We start from the raw sequence: 9,139 nt of genomic DNA, 5'->3' as shown, positions 1-9,139 counted from the left end.
ATCGTACGACGCATGCGTCCGCCTCGCGCCGTCGCGGCAGATTTGGATTGCAGCAGTCCGCGTTGCCGGCTCACCTAGACAGGTGTTGGCAACGCTAACCACACGTCACTCGAGCTAAAGGTTAGAGGGCGTACCTTTTCAACGATGACCTTTAGACCTCTTCTGAGGGATTTTAATCTTTATGAAGTTGGGTATTGCGTCCGTATCATATATTATGATATGTGATCTATGACATTTTCAGATCAGGGAATTTTACAGGTAGCAACACGTTAAAGGTTAACTGAAACTTGACCGATTGAAACTGTATTTGATTATCACAGCACATACTATCAATTTTTGTAACAACAATGAAATATTGTTGTATTTATGTCTAGACGCGTTTTAGAATATAATAATTTGTTAAAAAACATTCTTAAATACAACCGTAGAATTTTAATTTTTTGATAATTTATGCTATAATTCTTTTTTATAAATTATACGCCATTATAAATAGTAAAAAAATGCGTTTTTCGAGGCAACACCACTATGTGGAACCAGCTGCCCACTGAAGTATTTCGGAACCAATTCGACTTAGGGTCCTTGAAAAGAGCGTACAAATTCTTAAAAGGCCGGCAACGCACTCGCGAGCCCTCTGGTATTGAGAGTGTCCATGGGCGGCGGTATCACTTAACATCAGGTGAGCCTCCTGCCCGTTTGCCCCCTATTTTATAAAAAAAATATACACGTCGAGTTATAAATCTCTTCGCGTTATCATAAAAACCTGAGACTACCGAATTTGAAATACTGAAAGAGAATAGCAAAATCATTTGATATCTTGCCATAGTTTCAACAGGAAAGTTCATGCGCCATTGTTGATTGTTATTAAACGAAATGTCAAGAGGTGTCTTCGCCGAGCAATAAAGCTTTTGTAAAAGTCACTGCGGCAGCCCTGTATATATGTGTAGCTTTTTATATAGGTCACTAACTACATACTTTAACATAGCCCGTATAGCATTGGCCGAATATCAAATCGCTTTCATACTTAGATCTAAATCTCGTTGAATTCTTTGGGCCAGTATTTGAGTAGCTGTTAAAAAAAATCAATTGTGTAACAACAACAACGTCCCGGACGTGTGAGATTTGTGTTTAGTCTTAAATCTGTTTCGTAATCTTTTTTTTCTAATAGTCAAGTAAGCTATTACAAAGCAGTCTAAGAGAAGAATAGGAAACCAGCATGGGTGGACGAAGTCTCATTGGTGCTCAAACCTACGAATACAAGGATGCAAGTCGCATGCTAAAACTACTAGGACCACACTGCTCTGCCACACCAGCTGATTAATGCTGCTAATTATTACTTGAAAATTACAGATACAATACGGATATTGTAACGGTCTTTTGAGTACAAATCCTAAAGGTGGGTACTGACCAACGTTACGAGGTGATATGTAACATTCGCATCGAGCGTGTTACGCATCAAGCATGTGACGCTTCTGTGCCGTGTGTTCTATAATCGGCGTAACATGCTCGTCGAAACTCTGTGCTCCGCTTTAGCCGCCAGTGTTTACAAGTTGGCCGACAGCGAGGACATGTTAATATCTCTTGTTCTACTTAATTATTGCATCATCCAAATTAAGAAGAAGAAGAATAAAACGTTATTGAACGTCAAACTTATTTAAAAACAGAGACGTATGTGGTGGTTTGTCATTATTTGGATTACTGGACAGTATAAAAACTTTGTACGCATGTCTCCGATCGATTTTGAAGAACTGTTGAATTTAATTGGACAAAAGTACTTGAAACAGACACAAATTATAGAAAAGCAATTAGTGTGATTACTCGCGTCGTGGGACGCGTACTGACTGAACCACGTACCAGTCAAAGGATTCGAAAACCGACAGCCGGGTGAAGCACTCAAAGTGAGCATGGAGCGGCTCGTTGCTCGCTGGTTTCCCCGTAACACGACGTACTGACTGCACGAATGCTCGCTGTGTAACGCGTTACATTACACCTCGTAAAGTTGGTCAGTACCCACCTTAAGGCCTGATAATAATACATTTCGAAAGGCACGCACGAAGCCTTCTGCGATATATGTCAATTTTGGTCTTATACCCGAGCCCATTATTCTAGCGCTACCGACAGCCATCCCGATCTGAAAAGTTAGTTTTAGTTTGGCGTTTTTAGTTGCGACATAAGCGCGTTTATTCGACACAGATATACAGAACTACTATATACTACATAGAACTTACATCCAAAAACTCTATCGTAATGTAACGTATGTCAATATTGATATATTTCATGATAGTTAACTAACAGTGCCAACAGCACAAATGCAAAAAATCTATCAAAAACATAACGTGTTAAAACAAAACAACTCCGTTCTTCTACCGTAAAATGTTGTGAGATCTATGTAACACCAAGTCGGTTAGTTTAGTCAGTTTCTACTTAAGGGACCGTCTGCCTCATTTTATTATGTAATTAACAAACCTAACATCTTATACTGACCATATTAATATTACAAACCTTTATCTTGAAATATATAGATTGACATAGCTTGACTTTAAATTCGGGATTAAAATTTTATCCACAACGAAGTTATAGGGGACGAAAATGGTTAGAAAAAGATGGCACGGCTTTTTTGCTCAACAGATTCCAATTTTGTTAACCGCCATTTTACCTACACTAGACTAATAACTATTTAGTAGACGTTGACCAGGTTTTTATAAATTTTATTCAAGTTAATAATTGAAATCATTAAGGGATATAGGTCACCTTAATGGGAGCATTAAGGTAATTGTGAGGCTTCATTCTCATTATCAGGTCGTTAACTTCACTTATGCTGTTGTAACAGGAGTATTTCAATGGGGCATTGTTTATGACAAGACCTATAAGAAGACCAAATAATATTGTGTCATCATCAAGTGATTAAAATTGTCGTAAAAATCTATCGAAAAAAGTATGAAAATGGCTAGTATAACATTGCATTCAGAAACATTTCATAAACCATCTAGTGTATAATTTATACATCTATTGCTGCGGAACACAGGGCCTTCATGTATGAAAAATACTGTAATTTACACATTTGCATGTATTTTAATTATGTATGTATTTTAATGTGGTCGGAGTAAACAATAGATAATTGATAATAAAATACAATCCGATTCTGCGTAAATAAATTCCTTTAGGAAAGCTTTACAGTCGCAATCATCTATTTTCAGATCGTACCTATCAGATTCTATATTTAGAGAAACATGAACTTTGACCTTATCGGCCTATACTGGAAATGCGTAGTTGGGTGTTAGCCGCTTCTGTAGTTACATAAACTTAAATATATGCAGACAGGGCTTACAGAATAAATAGAGATTGGTATATTCAAAGTTGATTGATTTAGCTTGTAAAATTGGATTCGATTTTTAAGAATTTTAAAATTCATTTCTATACATATATAAATAACACGTTTATCAGAGTTAAAACATCTATACATCAAACATCTTTTATTAATAGAACCTTCTTAGGTACCCGTAAAGGGTGGTCAAAAATTTAGAAATTTTACGAAGCTGTCTTATACAATTATTAATTTTATTATTTGTTTCCTTATTGTGTTGTACAATTAATGCACTTATCTTTCATTAATTAATTTGATTGAGTTGATACTAAAGTTGTTGTTAGAATTCGACTCCACTGGGTCGAATTGGCATTTTATGTACACCTATATTTTTTTAACACGAGCGGGTACTATGTAACTTCCAAAACCAATAGGGTGTAGGATGGTGTTGTTCCTATGTCTATGTTATTTTCGCGCGATACGACAGCTAAACATTGATGCCGGAGTCGCAGTAGCTATTGGGAGTTACAGAATGCCGATTGGTAGGGGTTTAAGAAAATTCGACTGCAAGTCTAGGAGTTAGAATTTATAGGACCAAACAGACGGTAATACTTAGTTTCAGTGATATACACAATATAGCACGCTTAAGTATATATATGTCAAAAAAATGGTATACATATAGTAAATGAATTCCATTTCTGAAATAAAATATATATGGCTCAATAAAGTTTATAAGTTTGACGCAATCCAAACCTCCGTTTTAAAATATCGAGTGTATTTTCGAGCGTGTTTTAATTGAATTGCCGTCAAATTCCAAAACGTATTGACAAAATTAAAATAAAAGAGGTTTAAAATTGTTCGTTAAAACGAAAAACAAATTAAAATTCAGTATATTATATTTATGAGTTGTATTTAATTCGATATGTACCCAATAATTATTTAAGTAAAACCCTTAATATAAAGGTCTTATTGAACTGTGATATGAAGACTCTCTTTTTGTTACGGCAAGACAGAGAGAGACAACTTATTTGGGATAAAGCAGTGATTTGGTTTTGTGAGTATCTCTGTGTCTTCTGGAAGAACCGTCTCGGCTAGAACTGATTTATAGGGTTGATATGGATATATGCATTTAGCGTCGGACGACGATCTGCGACTCAGTAGCATCCCTGAGGTCGTATTTTCGATCCCCGGTTGCACCAATGGACTTTCTGTCTATGTGCATTCACTCGAAAACATTTTGAGGAATGGCTTAGATCTAAAAAGTCGACGGCGCTTGTCAGACATAGAAGTCTGTTCAACTGTCTGTGACCTGCTTATAAAAAAAAATTGTTTGGTTGGAACAATTAAACTAGAACCATAATGCAACATCTTTTAAGCAATACTTTAAAAACGCTACAATATCTATATTGTTTATCTGAAAATTTTGAATGTATTAAACTTACCGGATTTGTAATATAGAAAATTGACACGCTACTTTTAGGGTAAAATTCAGAAACGAGTCTGACTCCTGAACATCAAAAATAAGTAAATCACATTCTTAGGTTCACAATTAAGTAGACCATAGATTTTTTTCCAATTAGAGATAGATTTAGATAATAGACATCTATTTCGAACCAATAAATTACTGAACTATAAACTCTTAATTTTTTAATGAAAAGTAGACTATATATCGCATTTAAATGTGGTATAAAAGTCACAAAGAATATTATAAGTAACAAACTATTTTGTCTTAGCAATAAACAATTTACAACGTAAACTCACGTTGAGCCTAAGTCATTTGTAACGTTTTTCTAAGCTCCATAAGCATTGAAAAGAACGTGTAAAGTGCTTGTTCTAGTCCTCTTGTATCAGCATATTGTACATTATGTATGTGCACAGCTCGGTTTCCCTTTTTAGGTTAAGCCTGTGATTACTAGCGTCAGGATTTTTATTGAAGGCTCACGGGGCCGCTAGAACGTGGCAAGTGAAGTGTCGCGTGCAGGGCGTTTTTTGAACTTTATTTAGTTATTGATACGGTACTATTTTGACGATTGTTTGTATTATATCGCGGACATATTTGTTGTTGGTTTTTAGATGCAAGCGTAACTAAACTTATTCTAATAGCGGTTCTATATATGGAAAGGGGACACAGAGCACGTATGTATGGAGGCTGTGTAATGAATTACAAATTATACAAAGATATACCTCAGAAAAGAGGCTTTAAGTTTAAGCCCTTTAAAAACAAATTTCTTTTTCTTTCTTTGTATGATGAAAATAGTGAGAAACCGCGCTTATAACTTGACAGCGATACAGATCCCTACGTTTTTGTATGCACTAATGTTGCAACCTACGGACTAAACAAAATCTATATCAATACTATGGGATCCGAAAGACGTTGTCCTGTACACTCGTCTTATAACAAACTTTGTATTTGAGAGTGTGGCTGAGAATTATTATAACTCACTATAATGTTCAAAATAAATGCAATTTTTTCGTATTCTGAAACAATTTTAATTCTAAAGGTCAACCACAAGGGCTCCATTGTTTGAGAAAAGCGGGTTCTGTTAATGGCGACAGAAATAATTACAATGTAGGTGAAATACAAAAATAACGCAGAAACTTGAATATAACGCTTACTGCTGCTATAAAATTCGATTTATATTTCACGAAAAAGGTAAAAATTTTACGTTTTGGTTGAAAATAAATAGGTAATGATGCTTTGTGATGTTTTAGATTTTTAAATCGAAACCTTATAACCTTAAAACCCCTAAGATTAAGATTTAGCTATTACGATTAAGCGTTTACCGGGTTGAACGAGGTATGAATTGATAAGAAATTGCAGGGAATCAGTATTATAAAAAGGGCATTGCAATCATATCGAAGTTTTCAGTACTTTTTAGTATCTACAGCTGTCCCAACGTATTACATACTATCAAGAAGCAACCTTAATAAGGATTTATTTCCAACACACGAATATACAGTATTTACAATATTTTAAACCTACATATACAGTTTGGTCTCTGTAGCAGTATACCTTTAATGTTGGCTGAATTTGCTAGCTGTATTGTGATAGGTACTTTTTGGTTATGGGACGAAACCATCGGCTTTGCGGTCACTGGCACTATCTACCAGACGCCAATATAAATCTTTAATTAACGCCTACCTACCTAACTAAGATTCTCTATGTAGTAGAGTTAAGATAATCTTAATTACATATATTAATAATCATCATAGAAACTTTATTTTTCTTTATATGAAGTATTTTTTTACGTTTGTTTAATGTTAAATTTCAGTTTTATTTTTTTCTTTTGTTAATGAACTTATGTGTTCTGTTTCATATACATTATTTAATCTATCTAATCTGTTTTGGCTTTGTATATTGTCTATGTGTTTTGTTTTCTAATATGTATGTTAGCTGTACCATTTCTAATGAATAAATAAATATTTGTCAAACAAGTCATTCGCGAAGTACTTTTAGTCATATTAAATACTATTTGCGTGCAGGCCAAGAAAGAAAAAAAAAATACTATTTGAAAAATAGAAAACATTCTAGAAAATCAACCAGCGATAAATAAGGAATATTTTGCCTGTAAATTTCGTCAGAGCAATATCAATTTGTCGCAACCCCTGTTAATTTAAACGGCAGCCAGACGAAAGATATCGAATCGGACGTTGTGAACTCAGCATCCCGAGCCAAACTACACCTGATATTATTGTGTCGCTATAAAATATAAAGTATTGGATTGGACATACAACTATGAAAATAAAATCGTACCTACGAGGGACCACAAATCGCAAGTTTTAAAATGTACTTAGAACATTGTATAAATTGCAAAAGGCTTTCTGGTAGTTATATAAAAATCACTTAATTGTATATTAGTTTTATAATATTTTTAGTTAAAATACTTAAGCTGTAAATTAATAAATAAATTGAATGTTTTATTTGACCAATTATTTCGAAACACCGGATAAGCAGACAGTATTTGTAAATAAGTATGGCTTAGAATTCCGTTGAATGTTAGGCTAGTTTTAGCTATTTATAAATCAACAGAAGCTCACCCTGAGCGTATTCTAACCATTCTCTATAACCTTAATTTTTACCGCAAACACTACGTATATCCACGTTAATAAACCCCTTCCTTGAGCTTGTTAATTTGATTCAAAAATTTAATCATTAGTAAACAACAGTCTAAATGATCACGTGACTCTTGTAGATCGCGTGTGAAATAGGCTTTTGTCTTGCCCTGTCCAAAACGATTGGTTCGTAGTTTAGCCGGTAGGCAGATTGCATGAGCTCAGGAAATTATAGCGAGTTTGTGCAAAGCGCAACCAATATTTCGATATTGGGGTAGAAAATTTCTTTTGTTTGTGCCATTCGTTGGTACATAGCAATCCATTACGAATGAAAACGTACGTGCGGTTTTAGTCCATGCACTAGGATCCATTAGCTAGATAATTTTGCTTGGAATGTTAGTTGTCATTATTGCGTACAATTAAGTGGGATTGAAATTAATCACTTTTGAATGATTGAGAGATTGGTTAATATTGTCGGTAAAGTGATGCTCATAAGTTATTTAAAAAAAATATTAAAATCAGCGCAAACATTAATGGCATGAATCAACGTCATGGATGCTGCAAATCCAAACCTGAGCGTCATACTCTTAACCCATACAGGTTTGTACATTGTGTTTTTTTAAGTGAAACTTCTTTATCGGCGTTGTAAAAAAACTTATTGTCACATTCTTCGGTTACGCGTTACATTATTCTTATTAGATTCGAAGCCCTTATAACGAAAATATATAATAACCATAACAATGATAGTAATAATTCTATTACAATTAATGAGTTTCTGTAATGATCTTAGTAGTAATATGGTAAAATGAAATAATTGTATTATTTGTATTCATGTCAATATATAGTAGAGAGAGAGAGATAGAAAGAGAGATAATAAAAGCCTTTTGTTAAACTTTATCTGTTTTAACTTTATTTAACCTAAGGTTAAATAAGGGAAAAAATAAGTACGTGTGTACATTAGTACACGCACACATGTTGTCATTGGCGAATCGTAGAAAATCAACTGATATATCGTTTGCGTTTAAGATATTTAAGAATCAGGTTGATTGACCTAACCTTTAAACTGAATTTAAAATTCATCCCATTTGTCCCGACTTTCAGAAAAAAGCGTTTTAGCCAAAACTAATCCTTATCAATTGAGCATTCTGATAAACGAGCCAGGTTATACCCATAGTTGCTTTGCTTGCCGTCGCACTGAATCCATGTATTTTTTCTCTCTTCGTGTTTGTTTGCCTATAAGTGCTTGTCACATTGACTCTTGTTTACTATTTTTCTTATATACCAATGCATGAGTGTGCAAAACGTAGACAAGTTTTTGTAAATAATTAAATTATCTACAGGCAAGTAGGTAATAACCCAGGATATTGGATCCCCATTTTTGCCAGACCCGCCTCGATTCCTGTCACCCTACGAACGATAATGAACATTGTAAAATCATTGCACGGTCGGAGTTCGAACACACGGCTTCAGTGTTTAGAATTTAATGCTAAGGGCGGGAATTACTCTTCCAAACTACTAGTTCTACCTTGAAAAACTCAATGTATTTTCCATTTATATTAAAGACCCCTATATGAGGTTCGTTCTTCACAAAACACGAGGGGTGACGATATTAAACACCGCCCTTGAACGCTATTCAGCTCTTTTCATTGCAAAAATTAATATTCAAAATTACATGCTTCTATTTCACTCCCGAAATTGATATAAAGAAACGTGATTTATTATGAAAGAGAACATTTATTAAATGGTTTCGATACATTTACAAAATATCTTAATGCGCATTACGAG

This window comes from Pieris brassicae, chromosome 10 (assembly GCF_905147105.1).
Source record: "Pieris brassicae chromosome 10, ilPieBrab1.1, whole genome shotgun sequence".
Classification (NCBI taxonomy): Eukaryota; Metazoa; Arthropoda; class Insecta; order Lepidoptera; family Pieridae; genus Pieris; species Pieris brassicae.
The sequence above is the reverse complement of the archived record's forward strand: the minus strand, read 5'-3'. Positions refer to the sequence as shown.